The sequence below is a fragment of the Heterodontus francisci genome, chromosome 8, assembly GCF_036365525.1.
Source record: "Heterodontus francisci isolate sHetFra1 chromosome 8, sHetFra1.hap1, whole genome shotgun sequence".
NCBI classification, from domain to species: domain Eukaryota; kingdom Metazoa; phylum Chordata; class Chondrichthyes; order Heterodontiformes; family Heterodontidae; genus Heterodontus; species Heterodontus francisci.
In genome coordinates this window covers 87,077,308-87,095,098 of record NC_090378.1, presented here as the reverse complement: position 1 = coordinate 87,095,098, position 17,791 = coordinate 87,077,308, and the positions used below count along the sequence as shown (strand labels likewise).

Sequence of the window (17,791 nt, the reverse complement as noted above, 5' to 3'; positions counted from 1 at the left end):
AAGAGCGAGAATGGAATCTGTAATTATATATTAATTGTATTTAATTGTGTGCAGGTGGTGGGCATTAACTGGTGATTCACTTGTGCTCCTATAAATAGGAACAGAGTAAAACTGTGGTTGTTGGTTTAGGCGTTGTATGTTTGTAATGTATATCTCTGTTAATAAATGTTTATAAAAGTGTGTAAAGAGTGGAGCCAATTCTATCCTTCACCACCTGGCTTTCTGGATTATAGCACTGTACTCCTGCCCTATGAAACAGTGGATGGCCCAAATTACCACAAGTGGTGCAGTAGGAAATCCAATTGTTTTTATAAAAAAGGCAGTCAGCAATATTTCTGTCATTGTTTCAGCTGCTGTCTGATGGCCTATCTACTTGTAGGCATCAGCTTTCAGCTTGGAAATCAAAAATCTCAGGTGTACATGTCAGTGTCCATTTATAGGCAACCCTTTGAGTCTGGTGGGGTGACATTGAGAGGCCATATTTGCATTGATATATTTTGTTACTGCAGTTATCATGCAATCAGTCATTTCTTTGGAAAAGCTTTGCATCCACCCACTGTTTTCAATGAGTCGCTGACAGTTTTGCACCAGGTTATACAGACTGTAAAAGAACAGAGGCATTAAAGTTTAAGATCAGTTAAAGCAGCTGTGGTTTCTCATTCCTGCACATCTCTAAATATACAGGTAGTTATCCTACTTTGTCCTAATGAAGATTACTAATTCCATTCACCACAGATATATTGAAGGACTACAACTGAGCTAACCATTTAAGCTGGCAGAGAATGCTTGGTGCCCATTTTTATCTTATGCTTCAAAATAATCACATTTGGCACATAAGGCTAGGAATGTCCTCAGAGCTGCTGCTGCTGGAAGTATGACATAGACACTGCTTTATACAGGAGCAGCTCCAAGGACATTCCTAGCAACTTCAGATGTTGCTGCCATGTTGGATGTTCTCCAAATGCATATGTGGTGGTCTTGATGACTTAAACTTTGCACGTAATTTTGTATCAAAATGGGACCTAAGCTTTTCCCACATGTATTCAGACTGAGTGTTCCATGGGGGTAGATTTTGGCTTTTGGATGAGGTACCAGCAGAATCTGCCTGCTGCCCACTTTAAAGGAGATGGCGAGTGGGATTGTAATGCAGCAAATGGGAACACAACTGTAAAGGTGCAAGGGGACTGTGGAACTGTAAAGAAGCAAGGGGAGGATACTGTAAAAGAACATGGGAACATAAGAACAGGAGTAGGCCATTCAGCCCCTCAAACTTGGTCTGCTATTCAGTTAGATCATGGCTAGAATCATAGAATGGTTACAGCACAAGAGGAGGCCATTTAGCCCATCATATCTATGCCAGCTCTCTGCATGAACAACTCAGCTGGATCTACTCCCCAACCCTTTTCCCATAGCCCTGCAATTTTTTATCTTCAGCTGCTCATCCAGTTCCCTTTTGAGAGTGATGATTGAATCTGCCTCCACCACATTCTCAGGCAGTGCATTCCAGATCCTAACCATTCGCTGCATAAAAAGATTTTCATCATGTTGCCCTTGATTCTTTTGCCAATCACTTTCAATTCTTGTCTTCTGGTTATCGACCCCTCTACCAATGGGAACAGTTTCTCCCTATCGACTCTGTCCAACGCTCATGATTTTGAACACTTCTATCAAATCTCCTCTCAAACTTCTCAAATCTCCTCTCAAACAGAATTACATCTGCCACATGTCCACCCATTCTACCAGCCTGTCTCTGTCATAAGAACATAAATAGGAGCACGAGTAGTTCATTTAGCCCTCAGGCTGATCTGATCTTGGTCTTAACTCCACTGTTCTGCCTGTTCCCCATAACCCTTTACTTCCCTATAGTTCAAGAATCTGTCCATTTCAGCTCTGAATATATTCCCACAACCAACGGATCCGATCTAAGCTCTGCACTCCTGCCACATTCAGTTGTGAATGGTGGTGGACAATTAAACAACTAACAGGAGGAGAAGGCTCCACAGATATCCCCATCCTCAATGATGGGGGAGAACATCAGTGCAAAAGCCAGAAGTGCTGAGTGGATGATCCATCTCTGCTGCCTCATGAGCTCCCCAGCATCACAGATGTCAGTCTTCAGCCAATCTGATTTACTCCACGTGATATCAATAAACGACTGAAGGCACTGAACACTGCAAAGGCTATGGGCCCTGACAATATTCTGGCAATAGTATTGAAGACTTGTGCTCCGGAACTAGCCGTGCCCCGAGCCAAGCTGTTCCAGTACAGCTACAACACTGGCATCTACCCGGCAATGTGGAAAATTTCCAGGTATGTCCTGTACACAAAAAGCAGGACAAATCCAACCTAGCCAGTTACTGCCCTATCAGTATGCTCTCGATCATCAGCAAAGTGATGGAAGGTGTCGTTGACAATGCTATCAAGTGGCACTTGCTCAGCAATAACCTGCTCACTGATGCTCAGTTTAGGTTCCGCCAGGGTCACTCAGCTGCTGACCTCATTAAAACATTGGTCAAAACATGGATAAAAGAGCTGAACTCAAGAGGTGAGGTGAGAGTGACTGCTCTTGACATCAAGGCATCATTTGACCGAGTATGGCATCAAGGAGCCCTAGCAAAACTGGAGTCAGTGGCAATCGGGGGGAAACTCTCCACTGGTTGGAGTCATACCTAGCACAAAGGAAGATGGTTGTGGTTGTTGGAGGTCAATCATCTCAATCCTAGGACATCACTGCAGGAGATCCTCAGGGTAGTGTCCTAGACCCAACCATCTTCAGCTACTTCATCAATGACCTTCCCTGCATCATAAGGTCAGAAGTGGAGATGTTCGCTGATGATTGCACAATGTTCAGCACCATTAGCGACTCCTCAGATACTGAAGCAGTCCGTGTCCATATGCAGCAAGACCTGGACAACATCCAGGCATGGATTGATAAGTGGGAAGTAACATTCGCGCCTCACAAGTGCCAGACAATAACCATCCCCATCAAGAGAGAATCTAACCATCTCCCCTTGACATTCAATGGCATTACCATCGCTGAATCACCCACTATCAACATGCTGGGGTTACCATTGACCAGAAACTGAACTGGACCAGCCATATAAATACTGTGGCTACAAGAGCAGGTCAGTGGCTGGGAAATCTGCGGCAAGTAACCCACCTCCTGTCTCCTCAATGCCTGTCCACCATCTACAAGGCATAAGTTGGGAGTGTGATGGAATGCTCTCCACTTGCCTGGATGAATGCAGCTCCAACACCACTCAAGAAGCTCGATGTCATCCAGGACAAAGCAGTCCACTTGATTGGCACCCCATCCACCATCGTCAACATTCATTCCCTTCATCACTGATGCAGAGTGGCAGCAGTATGTACCATCTACAAGATGCACTGCAGCAATTCACCATGGGTCCTTCGACAGCACCTTCCATACCCATGACCTCTACCAGCTAGATGGACAAGGGCAGCAGATGCATGGGAACACCATCACCTGCAAGGTCCCCTCTAAGCTACACACCATCCTGACTTGGAACTATATCACCATTCCTTCATTGTCACTGGGTCAAAATCCTGGAGCTCCCTTCCTAACAGCACTGTTGGTGTACCTACACCCCAAGGACTGCAGCAGTTCAGGAAGGCAGTTCACCATCACCTTCTCAAGAACAGTTAGGGATGGGCAATAAATACTGGCCTAGCCAGCGACTCCCACATCCCATGAATGAATAAAAAAAAGTCAATGACCCAGCCTCCACTGCTCTCTGGGGAAGAGAATTCCAAATATTAATGACCATCTGAGAGAAGAAATTCCTCCTCATTTCCATCTTAACTGATGACTCCTTATTCTGAAACTATGCCCCCAGTTTAGCTTCCCCCATGAGGGGAAACATCCTCTTAGCATCTATCCTGTCAAGCCGCTCAGGTTCAAACATGCTTCAATAAGATCACCTCCCATTCTTCTAAACTCCAATGAATGTAGGCCCAACCTGCTCAAATTTTCCTGATAAGACAACCCCATCATCTCAGGAATCAGCCTAGTGAAACTTCTCCAATGAAACATTGGACTGCCTCCAATGCAAGTAGATTCCTCCTTAAATAATGAGACCAAAATTGTACCCAGTACACCCAAGTCTAGTTCATTAATAGATATCAAGAAAAGCAATGGTCGTAGTACTGCCCCCTGGGGAGCTCCACTATATACCTTCCTCCAGCCCAAGAAACACTGTTCACTACTACTCTCTGTTTCCTGGCTGATCTGTATCTCTTGTCCATTTACCTGCCTTGGTTCCATATGCCTCAATTCCCTGACCCAACAATAATTTATTAATCTCAATTTTGAAAGTTCCAATTGACCTAGCCTCAACTGCTTTTTTGGGAGCGAGAGTTCCAGATTTCCACAGCCATTTGACTGAAGAAGTGTTTCCTTGCATCACCCCTAAACGCCCTAGCTCTGGTTTTAAGTTTAACCCATTTTTTTCTGAACTCCCTGCCTAGGAGAAATAGTTTCTCTCCATCTACACCATCAAATTCTTTAATCATCGTAACATGCCAATTTGATCACCTCTTATCCTTCTAGAATCCAGGGAAGACAAGCCCAGTCTGGGAAATGGGCTGCTAACATAAAAATTGACTACCAGCTCACACTAAACATTTGTTGGAACTTTCCCAACTATCTCAGGTGGTGACCACACCAATCCTTAAGCTTCTAATATTCTTTTTGCAAATCCTAAAACTTATGGGCCCAGAAAATCCACAGGCTTTCTATCCCCACTGTTGGTGTGAGGGTATGCACTCTCGGAACCTTCACTCCTTACCTCACCAAAGTATGTGGGATCAGGGGCTATTTCCAAATTTAATATGGCTGATGGGTGCCCACTGCAGTATGGATGCATCCCTTGCACCTGCCAGGGTAGGAAGAGCAGGTAATGCAGCACAGGGCACCTGTTTGCTCTTCCACTGGCAGCCCTGACCCAACTGAAATTTTTACAAAGGGCAAAATGGATCAAAGGATATGGGGAGAATGCGGGAACAGGTTACTGAATGGCACAGCAGGCTCAAAGGGCCGAATGGCCTACTCCTGCTCCTATTTTCTATGTTTCTATAGTTCTTTCAGGGTTGCAGGACAGGACAGGGCCCAGGTCTGAACCCCCAGGTAGGCCTCTCATGAATTGGGCTGAAGGATGGTATGCCTTATTTGACTAGGCATACAGCCCCCCTCATGTAACCCAGGCCTAGGATGAGAAAGTTCCCAGCCTTGGAATTTCTTGCCAGATCTCTACCCTTTCTGATGTAAGGGACCATGATGGAGCTGGATAGATCCTCACAAAATCACAGTCAATGCCAGGACCCAACTTGTCCTGACAAAAGTTCTGATGAAAGGTCATTGACCTAAAATGTTATTTCTCTTTCTCTCTCCACGGATGTTGCTGGCATGCTGAATATTTCCAACCTTTTCTGTTTTTATTTCAGCTTTCCTGATTATTTGCTTTTACCACAATGTATCCAGATAGTTTATGAATCTAAAGCTTGATCCCTTATCCCAGTGACATAACTGTTTCCTTGGACTTTTTGGGAACATAAATGAATTCTCCCTCTCCATTGCACAAATGCTTCAAATTGTGCCCTATCGTATCTAAGATATGTCTCATTACGCTACTCGAAGAAAGACTTACATTTAAATAGAGCCTTTTGCATCCTCAGAATGTTCTAAAGTGCCTCCCTGCCAATGAATTACTTTTGCTGCTCTGTATGTGCAATTTGTGCACAGTAAGATCCCACAAACAGCAAATAACTAAACAACCAAGTAATCTTGATGGTGCTGTTAGATGAATGAATATTAGGCAGCACAGTGGGAGAACTCCCATTCTCTTCCCTGAAAAATCCTACAAGGGGCTGGATTTTATGCAGGCAGTGGGGGTTCTGACGCCGGCCCAGAAAGGTGAGGGTAACACTGTCTCGGTCATTTTGGGGACCTTTGGCTGCATTTTATGGCACTCAGGCAGTTAACTGCCCAACGCCAGAGTCCCCGTTCCTTTAAGGATGGAGATCCCTCCTCCAAGAGCTGCCAGCCAATCAGAAGGCCAGCAGCTCAGCAGTTCCAGCAGCGCCACTGGACGTGGTGGCCACTGCTGGTACTGCAGGAGGCTCAGGACCAGGAGCCAGCTCTGGTGCCTCAGAGCACAGGTAAGTGGGGTGGACTCACTGGGGCCAGTCAGGCAGGCCCAGCGAGGGATGGGGAGGGGTGGTTCTTGAGGCAGGGGGGGATGGGATGGTGTTGGCACAGTTGCAGACTTTGGTGCTGTGGGCCCTCACTGGGCCACAGATTGCCCAAGCAGGAGGGCCCCCCATCCCCCAGGGAGGCCTCCTGGTGTTACCGGACAGTCTCCCCACATGGCGGAGGGCCTCCCTGCTGCTGGCATGTGGGCTTCTGCGCGGGAAGGCTGTCCTCAACCATCCCCATGGCAGACCCTCAAGATTGCAGGTAAGTCTATTTAAATGTATTCATTTTATGAATTTAAATATTTAAATTGAGGTCCCATTGCCCAGCGGCAGGGGGGGCTGCCATGGAGCCTCACCACCGCCGGGAGGATCGAGCTGGGCCCTCCCGGTGTCGAGGTCCGTTTTGGGCCTCTTTCGGACCCATCTTCAGGCCCCCCCTGCTCCCCCGCCATAGAACCTGACGCAGGGGCTTGGTAAAATCCAGCCCATTGTGTACAATTTTGGTCTCTATATTTGAAAAAGGATACAAGTGCATTAGAAGCAGTTAAGAGAAGGTTCACTCGACTCATTCCAGGGATGAAGGGTTTATCTTATGAAGAAAGGTTAAACAGATTGGGCCTAGACCCTTTGGAGTTAAGAAGAATGAGAGGTGATCTTATTGAGATATATAAATCCTGAGGGGCTTGTTAGAGTGGATACTGGGAGGATGTTTCCTCTTGTGGGGGAGACTAGAACTAGGAGACACAGTTTAAGAATAAGAGGTCGCCCTTTTCAGATGGAGATGAGGAGAATTTGTTTCTCTCAGTGGTTCATTAGTCTATGGAATTATCTTCCCCAGAAAGCATTGAAGTCTGGGTCGTTGAATTTATTCAAGGCTGAGTAAGATAGATTTTTGATAGACAAGGGAGTCAAGGGTTATGGGGGGGCAGACAGGAAAGTGGAGTTGAGACCACAACCAGATCAACCATGATCTTATCGAATGGCAGAGCCAGCTCAAAGGGCCGAATGGCCTACTCCTGCCCCTAAGTCCTATGTTTCTATGTTCCTATGTTATAGTTTGGCAATTTTTAATGATAACACCAATCTCTATTGCACCCTTCTGTGGCACAGTGTGTGACACAGAGTACCAACACATTCCTTCATTCCATTAACTGCAAAATCAATAAGTAGTTTTACATTACAGTTACATCCTCAGAAGAGAAGCTGCCTAACAGAAACCTGCAGCCTCCACACTCTGCGGTCTTTCCAAGACATTATGGTAGGGATCGAAGAAGTTTTTATGGTGGTGTAGTGGTTAAGGTACTGGAATATCAACCCAGAGGCTGGGAGTTTAAATGACACCTTGTGACAGGTAAATTGTAGAATTGAATTTCTGGTAATTTGTGAGCTGTCACGAGAGAAAAAAAGAGCAAGGAATCTGCCACCTTCACTAAAGAGAATCTGAGCCCGCCCATCACCTGGCCTCCTGGAGGCCATTTTGTAAAGTGACACCCCCAATTTGTACATGTCCATGAGCAAACAGGTGAGCACGATCTTTATGGTGCAGTGACCTGTAAAAATCCAACATTACACTGGGTCAATCTGAATTAGGGATCAAATCAATCTGAGAAACATTCACAGTACTTAAACTAAGAGTGTTTTTTTTTCTGCCAAGTAATTTAACATTTGATATTTACCTATTTATTAACTCTCCACTGGGAATTGAGAATAAGGTTCAATTTTAATTTAATCTTAAGCAAACTTAATGCAGAAGCTGAAAGAGTGGGGATTCAGCCTCCAGCATCTCACCTTGAGCTGCACAAATGGGAAGACTTCAGCAGTAAGAAGGATTCAAAATGTCTCTCAGTGCAGTTTATAGACAAACGCGATGATCTGGGTAGTATTAAACAGGCATTCAAAATTTAAGGTGCAACTCAAAAGCAAAATCAAACTAGATTACATGGTATTGATTAAAAAAGTGAAGTGTTGATGAACATAGGAACATAAGGAACATAGGAACATAGGAGTAAACCATTCAGCCCATCGAGCCTGCTCCACCATTCAATATGATCATGGCTGATCATCCACTTCAATGCCTTTTTCCCACACTATCCCCATATTCCTTTATGTCATTGGTATTTAGAAATCTATCAATCTCTGCTTTAAACATACTCAATGACTGAGCTTCCACAGCCCTCTGGGGTAGAGAATTCCAAAGATTCACAACCCTCTGAGTAAAGAAATTTCTCCTCATCTTAGTCCTAAGTGGCTTCACCCTTATTTTGAAATTGTGTCCCCTGGTTCTAGACTCCCCAACCAGGGGAAACATCTACCCTGCATCTACCCTGTCTATCCCTTTAAGTATTTTGTAATTTTCAACGAGATCGCCTCTCATTCTTCAAGGAGGTGGGACAGTGCCTCCCACAGTTACTGCAGTCACAATTGCCCATTGTCTCCCCAATTTTCCCTGCAATGCGTAAATTTGAAGGTGGCACTGAAAGTGACCTGCTTCCCGTTGAGGTCTGCTCATCACTTCTCTGAGTGTCCCCCCTAGCGTCTGACAAATCTCTTTTTAAACACTCATTCTCCTTCTGCTGTTTCAACTGGCTTTTAGCTTCCTGAGCATCAACCACGGCTGCGTCAGTGTTCAGGTTAGAGACATGCTGCTGCTGTAACAGAGCGGTCGTATGCTTGTGGCACTACTACAAATCTCGAACACGCTGGTTCAGTCGCTCAACCTCTTTATCTTTCTGAGTAGCGGTCTCTTGGATCCGCTGAGTGCTATATGCCAGAAGGTTTTTTGCCTTCTTTAACTTCTTCTGGCCTATCTTATCTTGAATGAACTCTATATCTTCCTTGTATTTCTGCTCGAAGACCTGTTCAACAGCGTTAGATGACATGATTATTATTCGCTTTATATATTCTTAGAAAAGTGCCTTTGGATCACTGATGGGTCCTTTAAGGGTCTTCGTACTCCCCAAAATGATTTTCCCTCCCAAGATGCATGTTGGCCGGACTTGCGAACTCAAGATCCTTCCTTTCTCTCAAAAAGCATTCACAATGTGCCAAGTCCCATCTGGGTTGCCAGAATGTAAGATTTGATAAGATAGGCGTGTTTTATACCCCCTTTTAAGGTGGGAACAGACTTGGCAGCACAACAGCTTGTTATGAATCGACTTTATGGAGATAAAGTTTTCAGATAAACTATTAGTCACAAACTCAGGCAGTTATTAACAGTCTAACACAGATGATATGACCCATATCAGAAACTGGATGGTGGAGCGCACTAGTTTCTGTTGCAGTTTTGGATCCTCAAGCTTTTCGGTCAGTCTCTCTCTCTCTCGTAGTTTCTCTTGTCTCTTGTTGTTGTTGTACTCTGCAAAGTGTCAAAGACAGGACTTCTTTTATCCTGGCAGCTTTCCAGTTAACCCTCCCCTCTCCCAATCAGTGATTAATCTTGTATTAAAGGATACCTTTCTTAACCAACCAAGGATCATTTTGTGATGGTTGCTAACCTTTCGGATTTGCGTAACAGAATTTAGCATTTAACTCAATGCTTTTACATTTTGAGGATGCCTTTCTCACCATGAGACAAATCTACACAGAAGCTGTTTTTCACTGTCTGCTCTCAAGGTCTCACCCTTTTGCTGCAAGTAAGCATTTTAAAACTTGACATAATCTCCCAGAATCTCTCTGCCCTGACATCTTGTCCATACTATGCCCTATTTCCTAAGTTTTTCCACTTTACCATACTACAAAGTAGGGTTCTAATACAGCTAAATGTTAGTTTATAATAATGAGTCAATTGTTAGTTTATAATAGCTAGATTTTAACAATTAGTATGCTAATTAGTAACTTTTAGTAACCTAATAATCTTATAGTTTCAATGAGATCACCTCTCATTCTTCGAAACTCTGGAGAATACAGGCCCAGTTTCCCCAATCTCTCTTCACAGGACCAAGACCTGCCATCACAGGAACAAGTCTGGTGAACCTTCATTGCACTCCTTCTATGGCAATAATATCTTTCCTAAGGTAAGGTACTTCAGGTGCGGTCTAACCAAGGTTCTATACAATTGAAGCAAGACTTTTCTGCTGCTGTATTCAAATCCTCTTGCGATAAAGATACCATTAGCCTTCTTAATTGCTTGCTGTACCTGCATGTTAGTTTTCAGAGACTTATTGACAAGGACACCCAGGTCCCTTTGTACATCTATACTTTCTAATCTCTTACCATTTAAGAAATACTCTGCACATCTATTCCTCCTGCCAAATGTTCCTCACATTTTTCCACGTTGTATTCCATCTGCCATGGTCTTGCCCATTCACTAAGTCTTTCCAAAACCCCTTGTAGTCGCTTTGCATCTTCCTCACAACACACATTCCCACCTAGTTTTGTGTCATCCGTGAACTTGGAAATATTACATTTGGTCCCCATATCCAAATCATTGACATATATTGTGAACAGCTGGGGCCCAAGTACTGATCCTTGTGGTATCCCAATTGTCACAACCTGCCAATACGAGAATAACCCATTTATTCCTATTCTCTATTTTCTGCCTGTTAACCAATCCTTAATCCATGCCAGTATATTACCTCCAATCCATGTGCTTTAATTTTGCTAACCAACCTCCTGTGGGGGACTTTATCAAAAGCATTCTGAAAATCCAAGTACTACGTCCACCAACTCCCCTTTATCAATTCTGTTAGTAACATCCTCAAAAAACTCGCAACAGGTTTGTCAAACATGATTTGCCATTCATAAATCCATGTTGACTCTGCCCAATCAGATCATTATTATCCAAGTGTTCATTTATCACATCCTTTAGAATAGATTCTAGCATTTTCCTTATTACTAATATAAGGCTTAACAGGTCTGGAGTTCCCTGTTTTCTCTCTCCCTCCCTTCTTAAATAGTGGGCTGACATTTGTTACCTTCCAATCTGCAGGAACCGTTCCAGAATCCATAGAATTTTGGAAGATGACCACCAATGCATCTACTATCTCCATAGCTACCTCTTTCAACACTCTGGGATGTAGAATACCAGGCCCCGGGTACTTATCAACCTTCAGCTCCATTAATTTCTGCAATACAACCTTCTTACTAATACTAATTTCCTTCAATTCCTCATTCTTCCTCGTCCCTTAGATTTCTAATTCTGGGAGATTTCTTGTATCTTCCTCAGTGAAGACAAACACAAAGTAATCATTTAGCTTCTCTGCCATTTCTCTATTCCCCATTATAAATTCTCCTGACTCTGCCTGTAATGGACCCACGTCGTAGCCAAACATTTCCTTTTTACGTACCTATGGAAACTTTTAGTCCATTTTTATGTTTATATGAAGATCGTATTCCTCACTGCAAGTGCTGAAGGTCAGTACATTCAGATCAACAAATTTGTATCATTTTACTCAACATATAGGACAGGATTTTTATTTCAATGAGAAGGTGGGAACGGGGGCAGTTGGTCATTTAACCCTATCCCTCAGGTCGGCATGCCGGTTTCTCGATGCAAAATCGACACACTCAAAGTTTAAAAGGCTCCAACGAGAGCTGGAAGAGGCAACCCACTCAGAATGGATAAATGGCCAGTTAAGGCTCTTAATGAGCTAGTTGTCAGCCCGTTAAGGGCGAGTTTTGAATTTTCCTTATAATGCTCAGGATCCACGCAGTCTCAGCAGGGCAGAGGCTTTGCAAACATGGTGGAGAGCCAGTCAGAACAGTGGGACAGCTTTAAGAGGCACCATTAAAGAGGGAAGGCTCAGAAAAGACCCTCATCCACAGTCAACTAGTTGTACAGAGTCAGGAGATTTATCTGTCATATCTGTTCACACTTGACAAGGGCATTTTGCGGGGGGTAGTGCGGGGGGTAGTGGCTTTGGGGGTGTTGGACGGGTCCTTCTGCTTACAGGCCTCGTGGGTTCATGAGGGGGGGTGGTCAGGAAGATGGCACATTCCAATTGAAAGGAAGGAAGAACATAACCGGAAATGGGGTTAAACTACTGAGAGATAGGATTGACCAGTGATGAGCAACAACATCTGCAGGAGCAGAGGCAGACCCCTGGGCAACAGGGACGCAGGGGTCAGAAACGAGGGATAGGAAAGCAAGACCCTTGGCAGAGGGTCTACCGCCGAAGGAGAAGCTGCCTGACTTGAGTGCCCTTATTCCTGACTCCTGTTGCTCCTGCAAATGCTGCTCCTATCGCTAGTCAACCCTATCTTGGAGTAGCTTAATCCCGTTTCCTGTTATGTCCTTCCTTCCTTTCGATTGGAATGTTCAGGGTCATCCGAGGGCTCACAGGAACCATTGCCATGGCCTTCCCATGGCTGTAAAAGGCACAATGGCCTTGCACTTTTTTGTAGCCAGTTCCTTCCAAGGTGTGGCAGCAGACATTGGTGGCATCTCGTAAGGAGCAGCACATTATTGCATTATGGAGGCAACAGCTGCTCTGTTTGAGAGGGCAGGGGTTACATTAAATTCCAGGCAGATAGCAGCCTTCAAGCTCAAAAGGCAGTGGGATTTGCCTACACCGCCAGATTCCTTCAGGTGCAGGTAATCATCAGGCAGAATTTTATTGAGCCCGGGAGCCGGGATGGGAGGCAGGGGGACCTATAAAATAGCAACAGAAGGCAGAGAGCCTTCCTGCTCAGAGGCCAATTAAGGCTCTTAAGTGGCCAATTAATGCATTAATGAGTGGGGAGATCACCCAGTAAAAAATGGTGGCCTTCCTGTGGGCTTGGGGATGGGGGGAGGGGGAAGCGGTGGTGGTGGATGCAGTGGGGCCCTCCTCCATGGGTAATCTGTGACCCATGGAGGGCCCTCACTTCTTCTTAGGCAGTCCCTCGGGAACGAGGATGACTTTCTTTCACTCCAGGGTTGTGGGTCCTTCGGTGACCGAATAGTCCAATTCTGGATTCACACACTCTGCCACAAGTGGGGCAGGTGGTGTTTGGTGAGGCGACTGCATGGGATGCTCGAATTTCTGACCACTCCTTCTGCTGTTTGCACTTGGGCATGGCGATGTTGCTTGAATTGGCTGGCACCGTCATGGATGCTTCTTCTCCATTTTGGGCGGTCTGGGGCAAGAGATTCCCATAAATCAGTGGAGATGTCATATTTTTTCAGGGAGGCTTTAAGGACATCGTTGTAGCGTTTCCTCTGCCCTCCCGGTAACCTCTTGCCGTGACGGAATTCGGAGTAGAAAGCTTGTTTTGGGAGTTTTGTGTCAGGCATGCGGACAATGTGGCCTACCCAACGTAACAGACTAGCCATGACCACTGTCTCGATGTAGGGGATGTTGGCCTGAGAGAGGACACTGATATTTTGGAGCACCTGTCCTGCCACTGAATTTACAGGGTCAGAAGAGGCTCCCAAGGTATCAGAAGTGATCCACATTGTCCAGTGCTTAGCCATGGATCTTGACAGTCGGGGGGGGGGGCAGTGTTGCACTGCAGGAGCAGGCTGGTAGAGGACCTTTGTCTTCCCACAAGGGCCCACAGCGGGAATGGCTGCCCTCCACTAAGAACTGCTCTGCCCTCAACACCCACCCTCCCCTGCACCTTGCTGGGGCCTGCCAGACTGGCACTAGAAACCCCTCCACACTTACTGGGGTCTGGGTTCCAGCGCTGGGCCTGGGCCTGGGTTTCTTGTAGTACCGGCAGTAGCCACTATTGGTGGCACTGCAATACTACTGAGCTTCTGGCCCTCTGATTGGCCAGCAGGTCTTGGAGACGGGATCCCTGTCCTTAAAGGGCTGGGGACCACAGTTCCGGGCAGTTAATTGCCCGAGTGCTGTTAAATTGAGCCAGGGGGACTCCAATGGGTTAAGACAGGGCTCCCCTCACTTTTTCGCCCAGCATCAGGACCCCTGCCAGCTTCACAAAATTCAGTCCATTGATTGCACCCATGTGGGCATCAGTGCACCTACTGATCAGCCAAAGAGATTCCTCAACAGGAAGGGATTCCACTCCCTAAGTATCCAGCTGGCAAACGCTTTATGCAGGTACGTGCACACTATCCTGGGAGCTGCCATGCCACCTTCATCCTTCAGCAATTGCTGGTACCGTAGCTGTTCATGGATCCATTGGAAATCAATGGATGGCTGTTAGCGGATAATGTTTATTCTTTGAAAAGATGGCTGATGACTCCAGTGCAGGCTGAGAGACATTACAATTGATGCCAACTGACCACAAAGGTCATCACTGAGCAGGTCATCGGCATCCTGAAGATGAGATTTAGATGCCTTGACTGGTCTGTGCTGCCCTCCAGTACAATCCCTCAAGGGTCTCATGCATTCTGGTGGTCTGCTGCACACTGCATAACATGGCCCTCCAGACAGATGTGGACCTTGAAGAGGGTGAAGTGCTGGAACAGCACAGGTCCTCGGAGGAGGAAGAGGAGGAGGTGGCTGAAGGAGAACTGGAGTGCGGTCACATTCCTATGAGATGTGCCCCCTTTGACTGAGGTTGAGGTAGAGGAAGACTGTTCCTAGTTTCTGTCTGGGCCTGAGATGCCTGTGACAGTAGGCCTCATCGTGGAGGTGGGGGTGGGGGGCCACCTCCAAAGGCTGCTGCACTGGCATCACCACAGCAGCAGCCATTATCACAAGGCGTGACTCCGCAGATGCTTCATCCATCCAAGGGGCCATGGTGGCAGATGATGACGACAGAGTCCCACGAAGGGTGGCCCCCTGATTGCCATCTGTCACCACCTCAGCCCTTCCATGGCGCTCTTGAACACTAGAGGGAACCTCCAGCTGGGGCACAGCTGGTATTCGCTCCATGCTTTGTTGTGCCACTTGCGCCACTGACTGGTCAATGCAACAGACTGCAGCATGTATTCTGTGCATGTCAGTGTGCTGTTTCTGCATTACTCTGAGTGATACTGCATATGGCTCTCTATGAGGTTGGCCACTCTCTCAATGGAGGAGCTCATACGCTCAAAGCACTGAGACAGTGTGGAACACGAAAGATGAATGGAATCCTCCATTCTCATCCCATGACTCTGCAGTGCCTCACATAACTCTGACATGTGGGCAGTTCTAGAGCTGCCTGTTTGTGACACCCAAAGCTCTGCATCTCTGCCCTGCTGAGCAGGGCTGCGCCTGTTCTACATCCTCCGAGGGGGCCTGGCCACAGCTGACTCTGCCTCCCCCCAAATCCTTTTGCTCTGAGTTGATGTGCACTTCACTCTGTGCCACTCTCTCTAATAACGCATGAGGACCCAAGGTGCGAATATCTGTGCTGGTGGGGGGTATGCAAGAAAGATGTGACGGTGCAGGCTCCAAGGGGTCTTCCTCCTCTGACTCTTGCAGAACATGTTGGTGTTGTCATGACTCCTCCCCCTCTGCAGCTGGCCCTGTGGACATATGAGAAGGTGGTCTTGAGAATTCGGCACAATTAGCAGATGCTTCAGCTGCTTAAAATAATGAGATGACAGCTTATGCATTGACAGCTCATTGTACGGGCAGGATTGCCATGCATCTTCTGAACCTGGGGATGTTGAGATCTTTTCACTCACTCTATGTTGGACTCCCCTTTCTCCATCTCCAATGTCACGGTGGCTTGCGACTCTGGCCAGATCAAAGGCTAGCTCCTCAAAATGCATCAGTGACACGAGCTGGGGGAACCCACCATTCAAGTGTACCTTCTCGCTCTTCCTGGTGCTGTTCTGCCGTTTGGCGTGGGTGGTGAAGAAAGACCATTTGCAAGTTTTCATTTGCATAAAATGTTGCAGACATCCCCATAGCCCACTGTCCAACAGTGATCAGAAAATGAACTATGCTTATGGGTCATCAATACTGCTGAGCTCACATCACTCCTATGGTCAGGATGCCCCTCACTTTTGCATTCTGGTGACTGTTACCTTGCAGGACCTAAGCAGGACTTTGAAGTGTTTCCTACACAGGACCCATTTCTTCCTCACCACCCTTTTGCTGCTGACCTCATGAGCCACCTCTATCCATGTCTTCTTGGTCTGCCTTGCAGGCTTTCTTGTACCGCTAGCAGGGAACAGGATGCTTCTCTGTGCTGTCACAGCCTCCAGCAGCACCTCGACTGAGGTGGCAGGAAAATGGGGGAGTGGGCTGCCCTGGCACGTGGGCACTCCCTGTCCACTCCCCTCTGCTCAGCTTCCCTTTCCATCATTGAGATGAATGGCAGATACAGCAATAGCTGCTGCTCACCCTTTAAATCGGGCCCGCTGCTACCCTGTGTCTCGCCTCCTTCCTGTGTCTTCTGCTGCTATTTGGGCAGTGATTGCAACCGTGGGCCAATTAATTGGATTTCCAACTAAAATGCAACATGAGGAACTGGTATGTGTAAAATCATGCTGAAGTAAAGAAATAATCTGCCATGGCGCGGGGTTGGGACCCAGAAATGAACTTGACGTCGGGGTCCCGACCCCAAAATTGAAATCCTGTCCAATACTGCAGTAAATTTAGTAAGCCTGTGTATGTCGACTTTACTCAGCTTCTTACACAAATAACTGCAATGGAATTGGATCTGTGCATTTACGAGGTTCATAGAGACTTCAACTGGCTGGGAGCTTGCAGGAAGGGTATGGTGGTGTAAAGTTTGTGGTACTGGTCTGGAAACTCAAAGGTTGAAGCAAAAAATGAAATTAAAGTTTCTTTATCTGAATGCGCGAAGCATCTGCAATAAGATAGATGAACTAGTGGCACAAATAGAGGTACATGATTTAGTTCAAATGCCATTACAGAAACAAGGTTACATGGTGATCAAGGCTGCGAAATAAATATTCCAGGGTATACAATATTTCGGAAAGACAGAATAGCAAAGGAGGAGGGATAGCACTGATGGTAAAGGATGACATAAGGGGCATGAGTGAGAAAGGATCTGGCCTCAGAAGATCATGAACTGGAATCAGTATGGGTGGAAGTAAGGAATAGCAAGAATCAGAAACACAGGTGAGAGTAGTTTATAGGCCCCCTAACAGTAGTTTACCATCGGACAGAGCATTAAACAAGAAATGATTGGAGTTTGTAACAAAGGCAATATAATAATTGTGGGGGATTTTAATCTTCATATAGACTGGGACAATGAAATTGGCAGGAGTGGTCTCGAAGATGAGTTTGTAGAATGTTTTCGGGACAGTTTCTTGAAGCAATAAGTTGTGGAACTGACTAGGGATAAAGCTATCTTAAATCTTAAATTGGTCCCTTAGAAGCAGAGACAGGAGAAATTGTCATTGGGAAGAAGGAAATGGCAGAGTCATTGAGCAAAAATGTTCACAGTAGAAGACACAAGTTCCATACCAGAAATAGACAGTAACCTAGGGGCTAAAAAGAGTGAGGAAATTCATATCCGCAGAGCAAAAGTATTGGAGAAACTAAAGAGACTGTAGAGTATTGGAGGGCTCTTCCATAATGGTCCAGGCAGTGTTGATTAAGCACCCCAGTACTCGGCTTGATGACATCTTGTCAATCAGCGTTGCTCTTGTTATTTGCGTCCTATCCATGTGTGAGTGGGCTGTGCATTGGAGTCATGAACCAGCTGGTCAGCAGATAGCCCTTGTCACCCAATAGCCACCATCTGGTCTAAATGCTGATGGTACAGTGGGCTGATGCAGAATAAAGGC

General features: G+C 46.1%; 1 protein-coding gene across 18 annotated transcripts in view; it reads left to right on the top strand.

The window, feature by feature from the left end:
• LOC137372999 (nuclear receptor subfamily 6 group A member 1-like) overlaps positions 1 to 17,791 on the top strand; it is a 399,911-nt gene that overhangs the window by 94,037 nt on the left and 288,083 nt on the right. Inside the window, exon 1 of one of the 18 annotated variants that reach the window (XR_010975547.1) lies at positions 10,166 to 10,226. The exons of the other annotated variants lie outside the window; for them this stretch is intronic. The gene's annotated coding sequence lies outside the window, so the exon portion shown is untranslated. Of the gene's footprint in view, positions 1 to 10,165; positions 10,227 to 17,791 lie in introns of those variants that run through there. 18 annotated transcript variants of the gene reach the window in all.